Source organism: Somniosus microcephalus, chromosome 13 (genome assembly GCF_052327205.1).
Source record: "Somniosus microcephalus isolate GS21.2 chromosome 13, FLI_Smic_1.0, whole genome shotgun sequence".
Lineage (NCBI taxonomy): Eukaryota > Metazoa > Chordata > Chondrichthyes > Squaliformes > Somniosidae > Somniosus > Somniosus microcephalus.
In genome coordinates this window covers 129,089,549-129,108,318 of record NC_140999.1, presented here as the reverse complement: position 1 = coordinate 129,108,318, position 18,770 = coordinate 129,089,549, and the positions used below count along the sequence as shown (strand labels likewise).

The following is an 18,770-nucleotide window of genomic DNA, read 5'->3' as shown; positions in this document are numbered from 1 at the left end:
CTGGCCACCACACAAACGCTCTGGCTAGGTTCTTCATTTTCACTCCACCCAGATGCCCCTCGTGAAGCTCCTTTAGCACTTTATGCTGGAGTTTGGGTGGAATCACCACTCTGGATCCACACAACAAAGTTCCTCGGCACACTGACAGCTGTTCTCTTCTTTGCGAGAATGCTGGCAACAGTGGTTCGCCATGTGCTGGCCATCCCTTCACCGTTAAATCGTAGACTCGTGAGAGAGTCGGGTCATTTCTTGTTTCCTTTTCGATCGTAGAATTTGTTACTGGTAGACATTCCACTATGGTTGAGTGGAACACCTCCACTGGGTCCACTGTAGGCGCCTCTTCTACCGTTGGCAACGGTAGGCGCGATAACCCGTCAGCATTCCCATGCTGTTTTGATCCTTTGTATTCTATGTCACATTGGTGTGCCCCTAGGAAAAGGGACCACCTCTGTAGCCTTTGCGCTGTCATAATGGAAACGCCCTTTTTAGGGTTGAATATGGATACCAACGGCTGGGGGTCTGTCAGCAGTGTAAACTTCTGGCCCTGCAGGTAATGATTAAACTTCTTTACTCCCCACACCAGGCTGAGAGCCTCCCTATCTATCTGAGCATAGTTGCGCTCAGCGGAGGTCAATGATCTGGATGCAAATGCGACTGGCCTTTCCGAGCCATTTGGCCACTTGTGTGAGAGTACTGCTCCAATACCATAAGGAGAAGCATCACAAGCTAAACGAATAGGTAGTGTTGGGTTGAAGTGAGCCAACACTTCCTCTGAGGTGATCAATGCCTTGCTTTTGCGAAAGGCTTTCTTACAGTCCTCACTCCACTTCCATGGTACTTCTTTCTGCAAAAGAGCATTCAGTGGGTGCAGCACCGTGGATAGATTTGGCAGAAACTTATGGTAATAGTTAATCAACCCTAGGAACGACCTCAACTGGGATACATTTTCCGGAGCCTCAACTGGGATACATTTTCCGGAGCGGGAGCCTTCACAACAGCTTTGATCTTGTCAGGTGACTTGTGCAGCCCCTCCTGGTCAATGACATGACCACAGTACGAGATCCGTTTCTGAAAGAACTCACATTTCTGGCGATTAACTCGAAGGCCATATTCCTTCAACCTGGTGAGCACCAGTTTCAAATTTGTAAGGTGTTCCTCATCGTCATCTCCTGTAATCAGGATATCGTCCAAGTAACATTGAGTGCTTGGAATTCCCTGTAATACCTGCTCCATGGCCCTCTGCCAAATTGCTGGAGCCGAAGCCACTCCAAAAACCAGTCTATTATATCGATACAAGCCTCTGTGCGTGTTGATTGTGAGATACTGGCGCGACTCTTCCTCAACTTCCATCTGTAAGTACGCTTGTGCCAGGTCTATCTTGGTGAAGCGTTTCCCGCCAGACAATGAAGCAAAGATATCCTCAATCCGCGGAAGCGGATATTGCACCGTGTGAAGCACCGGATTAACTGTGATCTTGAAGTCTCCACAGATGCGGACCTTCCCCGGTTCCCCTGGCTTGTTACTCGATGAACGCTTCATGATGGGAACAATGGGCGTGGCCCACTCACTCCAGTCCACCTTAGACAGTACTCCTGAACGTTCTAGCCCTTCCAGCTCAGCTTCCACAGCAGGTCGTATCGCATAAGGTACCGGTCTGGCTTTGAAAAATTTTGTGTTTGCATGTTCTGCAATCTTGATTTTTGCCTTAATTCCTCTCAGTGTTCCCAGTCCCTGTTGGAACACCTCTTTAGCCTCATCCAATATTCTGGACAATCGTTCAGGTTTGACATCTTTTTTCCCGGAATCTACCGTTATTGCGTTTAGGGAGTGCCAGTCCATATTTATTTTCCTGATCCACTCCCGTCCCAGAAGCGGTGGACCTCCCTCAGGTAGTACATATAAGTCCATTCCTTGGTGTTCTTTGCCCTTGTGTACCACCTTGACTTTTATCTTTCCGATGGGGCATACTCTTTGCCCCGTGTATGTCTGCAATACTATCTTCGTATCCCATAGGGGGATATGTTTGAATAACCTTTTGTAATCTTGCTTATTCATGACCGTCAACGCCGATCCGGTGTCCAATTCCATCTTAATTTGGACTCCTGCTATCTACAGTGTGACCCAGATAGTTTGTCGGTCAGCTTCCTTACTCACATTGTGAATTCTCAGACTACCCAGTTCCTTGCTGTTGGAGTCTGAATCCGAATTCTGTTCATCCGAACTCCTCTCAGCCACCTTATGTACTTTTCTGCACTTTTCCTGCGGTGACCTTTTGTTGCTGGTCTTCTTTCCTGACCGGCATACTTTAGCTATGTGACCAAGCTTGCCACATTTTCTACATTCCTGGTTTTTAAACCAGCATTGGTTCTGATTGTGTGTTGTCTTCCCACAACGATAACATTTCGTTGTACCCGAAGCCATTTGATTTACGCTGAGTACCGCTGCCTTCAGCTGCATTTCCGCAGTGCCTCTCGCTGCGGCTTCATGTGATGCTGCAATAGAGACAGCCTTATCAAGTGTAAGATCATTCTCTTCAAGCAGCCGCTTTTGTGTTCCTTCTTTCGACAATCCACACACGAATTTGTCTCTCAGTGCCTCTGTCAGGCTTTCCCCAAACTGGCAGTATTTCGCTAGCTTACGCAGTTCAATTAAATACTCCGTGTTGCTTTCCTCTTTCAGTTGCGTTCTCGCATAAAATTTAAATCGTTCCGCTAACATCAGCGGTGTGGGGTTCAAATGATTTTTCAGGACAGCCACAATTTTAGCGAAAGTCTGATCCGCCGGTTTAGCTGGTGATAGAAGATGCTTCAAGAGCCCGTATGTCTTCGCACCCATTGAGTTTAGTAAGGTTAGTGCTTTATCTTCATCTGATATTTTATTTGCCTTACAATATATCTCTATGCGTTCTACATACGTGGCCCAATCTTCAACATCGGGATCGAAATCGTTGATGTTACCACGCTTAGGCATCTTCGCAACCTTCTCAAGAAACACAAAGAAATTTTTCTTTTATTTTTTTTTTCAAAATGGCGGTTTCCCGCGCTTGTCTTCTTCCCCCGCCTACGAAAATGGCGGCTTCCCGCATTTTGCCTTTCTCCCCCGCTGGCTGTAATGGCGATTGCCGAATTGCTGCGTTCGCCCTCCCCAGCGGTTTTCAAATCGTGCCTCCCAGCCCCTCTTGCAGTCCGGTCCTTTCCCCCGGCTGCGGCTGAGTTCTCCGCGTTTCTTTTTTTTTTTTATTTTCTCCCGCGCCTTACGCTGACCCGGTCGCTGCGCCTCGCGGCCTCGGTAGCTGCCCGGCCTTTTTCACCGGTCGCGGTCGAGCTCTCTCTCGACGCTGTTGCGTCTCCCAGCCCGCTTGCAGCCCGGTCTTTCGCACCGGCTGCGTTTGCATTCACCGCGGCTCCCGTGCCTTACGCTGCCCCAGTCTCAGCGCCTCTGGCCCCGACTTCTGTCCGGCTCTTTTCCCCGGCCGTGGTCGAGTTCTCCGCCCTTATATCCTCCGTTTTTCCCTCCCCTACTTCACAGCCACCGTGGCCGACTTACTGTTCGTCGCTGATCGGCTTACCCACCACCGTGATAGAAGGGATGATCACTGCCTGTTGCTGATGGAAGGCTTCGTGTCAGAATTCTTCCTTTCTCTGCAGACCCGAGTCTTCTCTCAGCAGAATGATGAGGGCGGATGCCTCCTCTCGACGCCCGTTAAACTGCCTTGGATGTATCTCTGCCGCAGCGTAAGATCGTACTCGTCGCCACTGTTAAGTCTGTGTGTTATATCGAGAATTGCTACACAGACCACAAGAGTAAACTTTAACAGGTCTTTACTAGTTGAGGGTCAGGGCGGAACTGCCCAATAAATCATTACACAGCACTTATATACCGGTGTGGTCACCACCGGTATTACAGTATACAGCAGCCAAGATAAAGTAGTGCAACCCTTAAAATAGTTCTCTTAAAGGTGGAACGGTTACATACACTACAAGTCCCGGCCGCCGCTGGCGGGACTGCTCGTCAGAGCACTAATCACCAATGATCACATTGTTAAGGAAGATTTTCCGGGGCTGTTGCGACTTTGGGGCTTTCCCCACATGAAACACGCCTGCGGGGAACCCCGCCAATGAGAGCTGGCGTGAAAACAGCTGGCTTGCTTGCTTGCAGCAGCAGGTCGCTGAGGGCTGAAGAGATTTAAATAGGCAGCATTTGCAGGCTGCAGGACCTTGTTGATCAAGGCTTGGGGGAACTTTTTGAAGCCTTAGGAGCAGCTGTAGAAAGTTGGAGCCTCACACACTTCTCCAGTGTGAGCTCCTGGGAAGCCCCTTTCACCACTCTAACTCAGCACCTCCTCAATGGAGGCATCTGCCAGAAGCATGGGAGGCCTTTGGTACCTTCCCTTCCTGGCATTAGAGGATCTTCAACAGCAGAGGCGGCAGCAGCAGAACCAGGAACAGCAGGATGAGCACCAGGAGCACCAGGCTGCTGCTCACTCACCTGAAGCTGCACAGGCCAGAAGGGGCCAGCGCTTGGAAGTGGCTTGAGAGCACCTTGCTGCGCTTTAGGGGGCCAGTGGGACCTGTTTCTGCACTGGCAGTCCTACTCAGAAGGACTTCCATGAAGATTTGGTTTCTCTGTTCAACAGATGGCCAACGCTCCTCAAGAGATGTCATTCTCTTATGAGCACTCACCATGTTTTCTGTACCCTGGTGAGTTATCTCCTGCATGGAGGTTGCCAACCTTTCCATGGTAATGCATTCATGCGCCAATGACTCCACAAAGGCTCTGCTCATGGTCGCTATGGACTCCTCCATTCACTCCACACTTGCAGCGACCCTGGAGACAAAACCTGCCAGAGACTCCTGCATCTGTGCATGGAGATCCATCACCTCTTCTCTTGCGGATGGACCCAGAGGCAGAGGGTCGACATGCAGCGCAGCTGAGCTGAGCTGGCAGAGTCCTGCGCCCTCCGACGAGGACTCTCCACTGCTGTCCCTGTCTCCAGAATCTGCTGAGGCTCACTTGTGAGCTGTGAAACACCAGGTGACAACACTACTCTATGTCCCGAAGGACCCCCGAGGTGTGAGTGTCTGCGTTGGTGCTGGGTGCGCTTACTTCTGCTGACGCTGCACCCTCAGAGGCTGGCGCTTCCTCTGAGGAGTCTGGCTGCTCCATCTCTTCCTCCTCCACAGTGAGGACGGGGGCTCTGGATGGTACTGTGGGGGAGTAAAGGAAGGAGATAGAGATGTAATGCCAAGGTTCTTCTGGTGACTCCCAGCGAGTTGGCATCTGCTGACACCTGCATCCATGCAGCATTGGTCTCAGTGGGAGGCCTCTTCCGCCCTGACCTAGGGAAGAGAACCGCCCCGTGGGCCCTAACCCCATCCAATAATGCCTGCAGTGAAGCCTCGTCGAATTTGGAGGCAGCTCGGGGTCTGGCACTGGCCACAGCTGCTGCAGGCTCCTCTGCCATCCCGAATGGTTCGTTTGGAAGCCTTCAGAGGATGCAGTGCTTGCTATGGACCTTGAAAGCACCACGAATGATGACATCATACTGTGGGGATTTCAGACTCGAATTGAACAATTAGCAAGGCTTCCCACATGCTGGGAATTAATTGGCCACTTGAGGGAAAATTGCGTGGAGCTGGCTGACACTTTTTTATGTGTGTCAGAAACCCCACATTCGGGGAAATCCGACCATTCCCCACACAAGCCGAAAATCGGGGCCATAGAGTCATAGAGTTATACAGCACAGAAAGAGGCCCTTCGGCCCATCACGTCCGCGCCGGCCATCAAGCCCTGTCTAATCTAATCCCATTTTCCAGCATTTGGTCCGTAGCCTTGTATGCTATGGCATTTCAAGTGCTCATCTAAATGCTTCTTGAATGTTGTGAGGGTTCCTGCCTCTACCACCTTTTCAGGCAGTGAGTTCCAGCTTCCAACCACCCTCTGGGTGAAAAAGTTCTTCCTCAAATCCCCTCTAAACCTCCTGCCCCTTACCTTGAATCTATGCCCCCTTGTTATTGACCCCTCTACTAAGGGAAAACGTTCCTTTCTATCTACCCTATCTATGGCCCTCATAATTTTGTACACCTCAATCAGGTCCCCCCTCAGTCTTCTCTGATCCAAGGAAAACAACCCCAGCCTGTCCAGTCTTTCTTCATAGCTGAAGTGCTCCAGCCCAGGTAACATCCTGGTGAATCTCCTCTGCACCCTCTCCAAAGCAATCACATCCTTCCTATAGTGTGGCGACCAGAACTGCACACAGTATTCCAGCTGTGGCCTAACCAGCTTTTTGTACAGCTCCATCATAACCTCCCTGCTCTTATATTCTATGCCTCGGCTAATGAAGGCAAGTATCCCATATGCCTTTTTAACCACCACCTGTTCTGCTGTCTTCAGGGATCTATGTACATGCACACCAAGGTCCCTCTGATCCTCTGTCTTTCCTAGGGTCTTACCATTCATTGTGTATTCCCTTGCCTTGTTAGTCCCTCCAAAATGCATCACTTCACACTTTTCAGGGTTAAATTCCATTTGCCACTGTTCCGCCCATCTGACCAACCCATCTATATCGTCCTGCAGACTGAGGCTACCCTCTTCGTTATTTACCACCCCACCAATTTTAGTGTCATCTGCGAACTTACTGATTATACCTTTTACATTCACATCCAAATCATTAATGTAGACCACAAACAGCAAGGGACCCAGCACCGATCCCTGCGGTACCCCACTGGACACAGGCTTCCAGTCACAAAAACAACCTTCGACCATCAACCTCTGCCTTCTACCACTAAGCCAGCTTTGGATCCAATGTGCCAAGGCACCCTGGATCCCATGGGCTCTTACCTTCTTGACCAGTCTCCTGTGTGGGACTATATCGAAAGCCTTACTAAAATCCATGTATACCACATCCACTGCACTACCCTCATCCACACACCTAGTCACCCCCTCGAATAATTCAATCAAATTGGTCAGACATGATCTTCCCTTGACAAAGCCATGCTGGCTATCCCTGATTAATCCTTGCCTCTCCAAGTGGAGACTAATTCTGCCCCTCAGAATTTTTTCCAATTATTTCCCTACCACTGATGTTAGGCTCACTGGCCTGTAATTCCCTGGTTTATCCCTACTACCCTTCTTGAATAATGGTACTATGTTAGCTGTTCTCCAGTCCTCTGGCACATCCCCTGTGGCCAGAGAGGTTTTGAAAATTTGTGTCAGAGCCCCTGCAATCTCCTCCTTTGCCTCACACAGCAGCCTGGGATAACTGGCCAATTGATTTCCAACGTGTGGGAAGCCTTTGCAAATGGGTTTTTCATGACTGAAAGTCCCCTCCAATGACGTCATCATTGCTGCTGCATTTAAGGTCCACAGCAAGCCTTGCTTCTTCTGCAGACTGCCAAGATTTCTCCATTTGATGGCACAGGAACCTACAGGAACAATGGCCAGCGGGTGGCCAAGAGCAGCTCCTAAGTTTGATGAGGCAGCACTACAGGCATTAGTCGATGGGGCTAGGGTCCACAGGGAGGTCCTGTTCCCTTCATCAGGGAGGAAGAGGCCTCCCAGTCAGACCAAGGCTGTGTGGATACAGGTGGCTGGGGAGGTCAACTCCTTGGGGGTCACACGGCGCACCAAGTGCAGGAAAAGACTCCTTGACCTTCAACACACTGGAAAAGTAAGTATGAAGTTTCCATCACCCTCAATCTGATCCCCATTGCCTTTCCTCACCAGCACTCAGCTTTAGCAATCTCTTCCTCCACATCCCTCTTGACACTGACATCCATGCACCCTTACCCATTCCCTCTCTCTCTATGCTCACATTCACATAACTATTCCACCATGCAGCGCTCACACTCCCTATCACTCTGATGCTTTGAACACAACTGACAACACACAGGGAGGGCCCTTGGTCTTGCAACCTCACTTGATCTTTGTCTCCTTCTAAGTATCTATGCTATGCAATCTCTACACTCACTCCTTCATTCTCACTCAACCTCCACTTGTCTCCCTCATTGCAGGAAAAGAGAGCTCACATTAAAAGGGAAAGAGCCAGGACAGGAGGAGGCCCACCATCATTAACCCAGCTAACACCCTGGGAGGAAGCCGTCCTGGAAATTGTTGGGGTTAAAAAAGATGCGCATGTTGGGGATGGACAGATGGGTGCATCACAGCAAGCTGGTGACAGAATAGTTTTCCATCTCTCTCATTGACATTGCATGAGTCGCTGATAATGATTCTGAAGCTATAACAGATGGACTTATGATCATCTGCAATATGCAATGTGCATGTAACCTTGACCTCACATCTCTAACTCTTTCCTTTACTCCCCCACAGGACCATCGAGAGCCCCCGTCCCCACTGTCCAGGAGGAAGAACCTGAGCTTCCAGACTCCTCAGAGAAATCTGCAACCTCTGAGGGCGCAGCATCAGCAGAAATAAGTGCACCCAGCACCAGCGCAGACACACACACCTCGCTGGGACCTTCGGGACATAGAGTAGTGTTGTCTCCTGGTGTATCTCACAACTCACAAGTGAGCATCAGCAGATTGTGGAGACAGGGACAGCAGTGGATAGTCCTCGTTGGAGGGCGCAGGTCTCTGCCAGCTCGGCTCAGCTGCATGTTGACCCTCTGCCTCTGGGTCCATCCATAAGATCAGAGGTGATGGAACTCCATGCACAGATGCAGGAGTCTCTGGCAGGTTTTGTCTCTAGGGTCGCTGCGAGTGTGGAGTGAATGGAGGAGTCCATAACGAACATGAGCAGAGTCTTTGTGGAGTCATTGGCACACGAGCGCATCAACACGGAAAGGATGGCTACCTACGTGGAAATGATTGCTGCCTCCGTGGTAAGGCTGGCTACGGTAGAGGAGAGGAGGGCTACGGCCATGGAGGAGGTTAGTCGCCAGGTTATGGAAAACATGGTGAGTGTTCCGAATAGAATGACATCTCTTGAGGAGCGATGGGCATCTATTGAACATAGAAACCAGACCTTCATGGAAGTCCTTCTGAGTAGGGCTGCCATTGCAGATAAGGGTCCCCCTGGCCCCCCTGATGTGCAGCAATGTGCTCTCCAGCCACTTGCAGGCGCGGAGGGGGAACTGACGCATGAGAGGGAGGTTGGTGGCAGACCTCAAAGTAGTGGGGGTTCCTCTCCAGGCGCTCACACTACCATGCCACTGCAGAGCCCTCAGTCAGAGCCCCACCGGAGTCCACACCCAAGTGAGATAGACGTCTCAAACCCTGCACAGCCGCAGGAGCAGCAGACTGTTGATGAGCGCTCACAGGCTCGCCACCCCAGAGGACACCCGCCAAAAGTGTCGAGACAGGAGCAGCAAGAAAGTGAGCAAGGGGCCTCCACATCTGCTGAAGCCTCAGGGGAACCACGATGTAGGAGCGCACGTAAGAGGAAAATAAAGCACAAGTAGTCACAAGGGTAGTCACTTGGGTGAAATTTTATGTATTGTTAAAAAAAGCCATCAGATGAATTCTGTCAATAAAATGTCTGATGGCTACTGCTGTATTTGTGGCGTGTGTCATTTTGCGAATGGGACTTTCACATTGAGGGCTTAGGATTACTTGCAATTTTCAGTATGCTGGACAAATAGCTAGGAATCCGCAGTGTCTTGGCCATTGTCGATGCTCAGGCACGAAGCTGCAAGGCAAAAGTGCTTGATTGGCTAGGCTAAGCAAACCTGGCCAGGAGGAGTGCGTTCCTTGCATCCCAGGCAGCAATGTTCTCGCGTAATGCTGCCGCTGGTTGTTGGTCCTCTGCAGGATGGTTGTTTTTGCCCTCCTCCTCCTCCTCCTCCTCCTCCTCCTCATCATCATCTGAGGAGGGTATGTGAGGAGCCACTTGGTCCTCAGGAATCTGCAAGCCACGACGCTGTGCCATGTTGTGAAGTGCACAGCAAACCACGACGATTCTGGAGACCCTGGCTGCTGAGTACTGTAGGGCTCCACCTGATCTATCCAGGCATCTGAAGCGCATCTTCAGCAAATCGATGGTTTGCTCGATAATGGATCTGGTGGAAATGTGGCTGGAGTTGTAGCCCTCCTCAGCTTTGTTGGCTGGCCTCCTCAACGGCGTCATTAGCCAAGTCCTCAGGGGATAGCCCTTGTCTCCAAGTAGCCATCCGTGAAGTTGATCTGGTGGCCTGAATAGAGGAGGCACACTAGCCTGGCGCAGTATGAAGGAGTCATGGCAACTGCCAGGAAATATGGCACAAACATGCAAAATCTCCTTCTTGTGGTCACACACCAGCTGAACGTTAAGGGAGTGGAAGCCCTTGCGGTTGACAAAAATACCTGGATTGCGATGGGGTGCCCCAAGGGCCACATGTGTGCCGTCAACGATGCCCTGCACCCTTGGAAAGTCTGCCAGATGAGCTAATCCAACCGCTCGCGCCGTCACACTTGCGCGATCCTTGGTGAAATGGATGTGATTGTGCGCAAGGGCAAAGAGGGCATTGGTTACCTGCATGATGCAAGTGTGTGTGGCCGCCTGGGAAATGCCGCTGATGTCTGCTGATGATCCCTGGAATGAGCCTGAGGCAAAAAAGTTGAGTGCGGTGGTGACTTTGATGGCCACTGTTAAGGAGTGTCCACCTGGTCCTCTGGGCAGCAGGTCTTGCTGTAGCATTGCGCAGATGTCAGTCACTACCTCTCGCGAAAGTCGGAGCCGCCTTTGGCACTGCTGCTCAGTCATGTTGAGGTAGCTGACCCTGTGTCTGTAGACCCTGTTTGCGGGGTATCTCCTGTGCCGACGGGCTTCCAGGCGCTGGCCCCTTCTGGCCTGTGCTGCCTCAAGTGGGTGAGCAGCAGCCTGTCACTCCTGCTGCTGCTGCTGTTGCTGGTGCTGCTGTTGTTCCTGGTTCTGCTGCTGCCGCGCCTGGTGCTCAAGCTCCTCTAATGCCCAGAAGGGAAGGAAAAAATGGCTCCCAAGCTTCTGGCATATGCCTCCGTTGAGGAAGCGCTGAGTGAAGGTGGCGAGAGGGGTTTCCCAGGAGCTCGCACTGGAGATGTGTGTGAGGCTCCAACCTTCCGCAGGTGTGGCTAAGCCTGGTAAAAGTTGTCCCAGGCCTGAGACAAAAAATCCTGCCACCTGCAAATGATGGCTGATCAAATCTCCTCTTTAATGGTTGACCTGCAGCTGATAGTCAGCAAGCCAATAGTGCTCCCGCCAGGTTTCACAGTCGTGATTCCCACCAGGCGTGTTTTACATGGGAAAAGAGTTAAAAGTGCAAGGGACTGTTAAAATGGCATTACAGAGGCCATTTAGTGGTGATTAAGGGCCTTAAAGACCAGTCCCGCCTATTGGATACGGGACGGATTCGGGACCATCAGACATGCCCGAGTAAAAATGGCTTGGAGTCAGGAACCAGGCGGGGGTGTCCCGCCCGCCAGTTTTTGTGATTTTAACCCCCCGCACGCCTCCAAACCCGCCTCCACGGCTCAGTTAAAATCGAGGCCAACGTTTCAGGTCGATGACCCTTTGTCAGAACCGGAAAAAGTTGGAGATGTAAAAGGTTTTTAAGTAAGTGTAACAAGGTAAAAGGGACAAACAGAAATCCCGTCGGAGAGAAAAGTAGAACTTCTTCAAGGTGGGCATTCCTAGAAGAGAAGTGACAGCGAATTAAACACTAATACAAAAGCAAAATACTGCGGATGCTGGAAATCTGAAATGAAAACAGAAAATGCTGGAAATACTCAGCAGGTAAGGCAGCATCCGCAGTAATTTGCTTTTGTATTAGTGTTGAATTCACTGTCACTTCTCTTCTAGGAATGCCCACCTTGAAGAAGTTCTACTTTTCTCTCCGACGGGATTTCTGATGGTCATTACTAGTGCAGCAGCAATTTGCTTTCCTCCCCGCTTCCAGACTCAAGGACTTGCCATGGGGCACCTCCTGTGCCAGGGGAATGTAGGGTTTAGGGCAATGACCTGTCATTTTGGATGTTCTGAAGAATTGACTTGTTTCCTCAGGTCCCAGGTGTGTCTGTGCAGTCCCGCGAGGTGATGGCAGAAATCAGTTCTGAGAACTTTTTGCCTGTGACGCTGACTAACTGTGTCTTCACACTTGAGGGAGCAGGTCTGATTGATGGTCTGATGGAAATAAGGTGAGTCGGAACACTCTGAAAATATACAGTACAGGTCAACAAGTAGACATAGCCCTTATGATCAACATGTGTACAGTAGGTACATTGTGGGGACACCATAAACATGCAACAAATTGGGACAAATACTTCATTAGATTTAATATTTACCAGCCTGGAGTCCAGAAAGATAATGGGCTCAATTTTGCCAGTCCCGAGGAGGCGGGATTGGAGGCATGTGAGGATTTAAAATCGCAAAAACTGGCAGGCGGGCCCGATCCCGCCTCCATCCCGCCTCCAAGCAATTTTGCCAAATGCGTGTTTTCTGACCCCGTTTCCAACCCGCCTCCAAGAGGCGGGATGGGCCCTTAAGGCCCTTAACAACCAGTTACGTGCCTCTGTAATCCCATTTTGAGGGTCCGTTGTGATTTTAACAGTTTTCCCACATGCTGCACGCCTCCTCTGAAACATGCCAGTGAAACTTGGCGGCAGCACAAGTGGATTGCTTACTACCAGCTGCAGCTCCACCATTAAACAGGAGTTTTCAGCAATCTTCATTTGCAGATGGCAGAACTGTGTTGTCTCAGGTCTGGGGGAACTTTTAACAGGCATACTCATTGTTGTGGAAGTTTGGAGCCTGACACCCATTTCCCATGTGACCTCCTGGGAAACCCCTCTCCCCGCCTTGACTGAGCGCTTCCTCAACTGAGGCATATACCAGAAGCATGGGAACCATTTATTTCCTTTCCTCCTGGACATCAGATTCGGATGAGGACCAGCTGCGGCAGCACCAGAACCATGAACAACAGCAGCAGCAACAACAGGAGTGCCAAGCTGCTGCTCACCCACCTGAAGCTGCACAGGCCAGAAGGCGCCAGTGCATGGAAGCCCGTCGGCGCAGGAGATACCCCCCAAACAGGGTCTACAGACAGAGGATCAGATACCTCAACATGACTGAGCAGCAGTGCCAAAGGAGGCTCAGACTTTCTCGAGAGGTAGTGGGTGACATCTGCGCAATGTTGCAGCAAGACATGGAGCCCAGAGGAGCAGGTGGACAACCCTTACCAGTGAACGTCAAAGTCACCACCGCACTCAAATTTTTTGCATCAGGCTCATTCCAGGGATCAGCAGCAGACATCAGTGGCTGCACACACTTGCATCACGCAAGTAACTGATGCCCTCTTTGCCATCGCGCACAATCACATCCATTTCTCCAAGGATCAAGCCAGTGTAACCGCACGTGCGGTTGGGTTTGACAGTCTGGCAGGCTTTCCAAGGGTGCAGGGCGTCGTTGACTGCACACATGTGGCCCTTAAGGCACCCCATCACAATCCAGGTATTTTTGTCAACCGCAAGGGCTTCCATTCCTTCAACGTACAGCTGGTGTGTGACCACAGGAAGGAAATTTTGCATGTTTGTGCCAAGTACCCTGGCAGTTGCCATGACTCCTTCATCCTGCGCCACTCTAATGTGCCTCCGCTCTTCAGTCCACCAGAGCAAATTAACGGATGGCTACTTGGAGACAAAGGTTATCCCCTGAAGACGTGGCTAATGACGCTGTTGAGGAGGCCATCTAACGAAGCTGAGGAGCGCTACAACTCCAGCCACATTTCCACCAGATCCTTAATCGAGCAAACCATCGGCTTGCTAAAGATGCGCTTCAGATGCATGGATAGATCAGGTGGAGCCCTGCAGTACTCAGCAGCCAGGGTCTCCAGAATCGTTGTGGTTTGCTGTGCACTTCACAACATGGCATAACATCGTGGCTTGCAGGTGCCTGAGGAACAAGTGGCTCATTACATAGCCTCCTCAGATGAGGAGGAGCAGGAGGAGGAGAGCGACAATGACCAGCTTGCAGAGGCCCATCAACCAGCGGCAGCAGCATGTGAGCACATTGCTGGCCGGGATGCAAGGGACGCACTCAGCTTGGCCAGATTTGCTTAGCCTGGCCAATCAAAATTTTTTGTCTTGCACCTTCTTACCACACCATCGACAATGGCCAAAAACCTACGGATTCATATCACCCTGACCACCATACTGACAATTGCAAGTCACCCTGAGCCCTCATTGTGGAAGTCCCATTTGCAAAATGACATAGGCCACAACTGCAACAGTTGACATCAGAATTTTTTTATCAAAATAAGCAACTGATGGCATTTCAAAAATAAACACAACATGACACCCAAGTGACTGCCCTTGTGACTACTTGTGCATTATCTTCCACTTACGCGTGCTCCTACGTGGTGCTTCCCCTGTGGCTTCAGCAGATGTGGAGGCCCCTTGCTCACTTTCTTGCTGCTCCTGTCTCGACACCTTTGGCGGGCATCCTCTGGGGTTGCGAACCTGTGAGGGCTCGGCAACAGTCTGCTGCTCCTGCAGCTGTGCAGGGGTTGAGACGCCGATCTCAGTTGGGTGGGGACTCTGGTGGAGCTCTGACCAAGGGCTTTGCAGTGGCATGGTCGTGTGAGCGCTTGGAGAGGAGCCCCCACTTCCTTGATGTCTGCCACCAACATCCTTCTCATGGGTCAGCCCCACTTCAGAGCTAGCAAGTGGCTTGACAGCACCTTGCTGCAATTCAGGGGGGCCATGAGGACGTGTTTCTGTACTGGAAGTCCTACTCCTGAGGACTTGCCTGACGGTCTGGTTTGTTTGCTCAATAGCTGCCCATCGCTCCTCAAGAGATGTCAGTCTATTCTGAACAAAGACCATGTTTTCCATTAACTGGCGACTAAACTCCTCCATGGACGTCGCCATCCTCTCCTCTACCGTAACCATCCTCTCCTCTACGGTAGCCAGCCTTACCATGGAGGTACCCATCCTTTCCACGGAGGTTGTCATCCTTTCCGTGGTGATGCGTTCATGCGCCATGCCTTCACAAAGGCTCTGCTCATGTTCGCGATGGACTCCTCCATTCGCTCCACACTCGCAGCGACCCTGGAGACAAAACCTGCCAGAGACTCCTGCACCTCTTCCTGGAGTTCCAGCACCGCTCCTCTTCTGAATGTACCCGGAGGCAGAGGGTCGACATGCAGCTGAGCCAAGCTGGCAGAGTCCTGCGCCCTCTGACTCGGACTCTCCACTGCTGTCCCTGTCTCCACAATCTGCTGATGCTCACTTGTGAGCTGTGATACACCAGGTGACAACACTACTCTATCTCGCGAAGGTACCACCGAGGTCTGAGTGTCTGCGCTGGTGCTGGGTGCGCTTAATTCTGCTGACACTGCACCCTCAGGGGTTGCAGCTTCCTCTGAGGAGTCTGGAGGCTCAGGCTGTTCCTCCTGGATAGTGGGGATGGGTGCTTGCGATGGTCCTGTGGGGGAGTAAAGGAAAGAGTCAGAGATGTGAGGCCAAGGTTACATGCACATTGAATATTGCAGGTGATCAAAAGTCAATCTGTTAGAGCATCAGAATCATTATCACTGACTCATGCAATGTCAATGAGAGAGATGATAAACTATTCTGTCACCAGCTTGCTCTGATGCACCCATCTGTCCGTCCCCCATTTGCGCATCCTCCTCCACTCCCACGATCTCCAGGGCCGTCTCCTCCCAGGGGTGAGCTGGGCTACTGAGGGTGGCCCTCCTCCTGTCCTCGCTCTTTCCCTCTTATGGTGATCTCTCTTTTCCTGCAATGAGGGAGACAAGTGGAGTTTGAGTGAGAATGAAGGAGTGAGTGTGGAGAATCCATATCATTGATGGCTAGAAGGAGACAACGATGGAGTGAGGTGGCAAGACCAAGGGACCTCCCTGTATGTTGTAAGTTGTTGTCATAGCATCACAGCGATAGGGAGTGTGAGGGCTGCATAGTCAAATAGTTAGGTGAATGTGACCCTAGAGAGAGAGGGAATGGGTAGGGTGCAGGGATGTCATTGTCAAGTGGGATGTGGAGGAAGAGGTTGTCAAAGCTGAGTGCTGGTGAGGAGCAGCAATGGGGATCAGATTGAGGGTGATTGCAAAGTCATATTCACTTTTCCAGTGCGCAGAAGGTCATGAAACCTCTTCCTGCACTGCAGCCAGGTTCTGCGGCACATAGACAAAGAGTTGACTTCCTGGGCCACTTACATCCACACAGCTTTCGTCTGCTGGGGAGGCTTCTTCCTCCCTGAGGAAGGGAAGAGCACCTCCTTACTTCCTCTTGCTCCCTCCACCAGAGCTTGCAGGGCTGCATCATCGAATCTTGGTGCAGACTTTGGCCTACTGCTGGACATATTGGCTGGAGGAATCTATCACAGCAAAGGGCATAAGGTTTGTAGTCTGCAGAAGAAGCAAGGCTGCTTGCAGGCCTTAAATCCAGCAGCGCTGATGATGTCATCGGAGGCGACTTCCAGAATGGAAAGACTCATTGGGCCAGGCGTTCCCACACGCTGGGAATCAATTGGCCAATTAGGTGAAAATCGCATCTTTCCCCCACATCAAAGTGGATTCGGGTGGATAACACGAAAAGCGGCTGACACGCCCCCAGCCCGCCCCAATGACAAAATCGAGCTCATAGTTATTGTGATCATTGTGCAATTAGATATTGTAATTAAGGATTCAGTGAACAGACTAAACTAATAAAACAGATGTCAAGAATTCAGTAAAGCTAACAATCAGGTTGAGGAAAAGGTCCTGGGCCCCCAGCTGTTCACAATTTACATTAATGACCTGGATCAGGGAGTCGGATGCAGCATTTCCAAATTTGCAGACGACACTAAACTAGGAGGGGGGGTGGGCTCAGAGGAAGAGACCAGGAAGCTCCAGAGCGATTTGGACAGACTGGGCGATTGGGCGGATAAATGGCAGATGCACTATAATGTGGACAAGTGCGAAGTTATCCACCTTGGGTGCAGGAACGGGAGGGCAAATTATTATTTAAATGGCAATAGATTGGGAGAGGGGGAAGTACAGAGAGACCTGGGTGTTCTTGTACACCAGTCACTGAAGGCGAGCATGCAGGTGCAACAGGCGGTCAAGAAGGCAAACGGTATGCTGGCCTTCATAGCAAAAGGGTTAGAATACAGGAACAGGGATACCTTGCTGCAGCTGTACAGGGCACTGGTGAGACCACACCTCGAGTACTGTGTACAGTTTTGGTCGCCTCATCTGAGGAAGGATGTTCTTGCCATGGAGGGGGTGCAGCGGCGATTCACCAGGCTGATACCAGGAATGGCGGGAATGACCTATGAGGAGAGACTATGTAGTTTAGGGATGTACACACTGGAGTTTAGAAGATTGAGAGGGGACCTCATAGAAGTGTATAAAATTCTGACAGGTCTAGACAGACTGGATGCAGAAGGAATGTTTCCCTTGGCGGGTGAGAACAGAACTAGAGGACATAATTTAAGGATAAGGGCTAAACCATTTAGGACAGAGATGAGGGGGAATTTCTTCACTCAGAGAGTGGTGAACCTGTGGAACTCATTGCCACAGAGGGCAGTGTACGCCAGCTCATTAAATATATTTAAGAGGGAATTAGATATATTTCTACGGGCAAAAGGGGTTAAGGGTTACGGAGAGAAGGCGGGGACGGGATACTGAATTAAAGGATCAGCCATGATCTCATCGAATGGCGGAGCAGGCACGAAGGGCCGAATGGCCTACTCCTGCTCCTATCTTCTATGTATCTATGTATCTATGTATCAGGGAGGATTAATTGGAAAATGGTATTAGAAGGAAAGGTGGAAATTTTAAGATTATTTTAAGGCTCTTTAATTACTTTGTTCTTATTTTACCTGCTCTAGGGTTGGGAAGATAAATCCAGGAGGAGTGATTACAAAGGAGGCTTCACTTATTCCCAAGAAAATGGGGCTGAAGAAAATAATTGTGGATTTTGACAGTGATAAACTGAAGGATGTGAAAGGATACATCAAATTTGACATTCAGGAAGGGGGAATATGATCCAAAAAGTTCTTGGAAACCCCATTTATAATATGAATCTATTAGGGTGTACTCTTACAATTTTAGATATTTAGGGGGAAAAATTCGGTTGGTTGCGCCACCCATTAGCGCCTAAAGAGGTCTAGAAGTGGGGCGCTAACCAACTAGCGCACTGGCGCAGCGAACCCTGCGCCTCTTCCCAAATTGAGCCGACATTTAGCGCCGGTGCTAAACCATAGCACCCGCTCACCGGCGCACGCAGATCATGATGTCATTTCAGTGTGCAACGCCCTTGGGGTGCCCCGGACTGGAAATTCAGTGGCGCCCCCCTCTGTTCCGCCTGTCGCTACCAACGACAGGTTACCTTGAACGTTTCCCAGTTGCTGTCGGGCTGGGGGGGCGCTATTTAAAGGGGACTCTTCCTGGATTATTAGTGGTAGCCATTTTTGGACCACACCTTCTGTGAGAGAGAGAGAGAGTTGCTCAGAGACAAACGGAGAGCCATTTCTGCAGTGAGCCAGCACTGGCTGAGGAACTTTAGCCTTCTGATCATAACTTTGCAGTTGGTAAGCTTCTCAACCGGCATAACTTTCAGTGCGCACTTACTATGGGGGCTGCATTGGATGGCCTTCTCAATCATATTGACAGGACACAGGGATAGAGTGGCAGGCATGGCCAGACGGAGGAGGGCCAACAGATGTCGGCACACAAGACCTTATGCTGCCAGGGTATTCCGCCAACAGTTTTCGTATATCAACATGTCAGAGGAGCAGTGTTTCCGAAGGCTGCACTTCGGTAAGGAGGTGGTCACTGAGCTCTGCCACCTGCTTCA

At 50.7% G+C, this 18,770-nt stretch overlaps 1 pseudogene; it reads left to right on the top strand.

Annotated features, from left to right (window-relative positions):
• The window catches only part of LOC147108594 (protein-glutamine gamma-glutamyltransferase 2-like), a 79,888-nt pseudogene extending 61,915 nt beyond the window's left edge, over window positions 1-17,973 (top strand).
• Window positions 17,974-18,770: the final 797 nt, after the last annotated feature.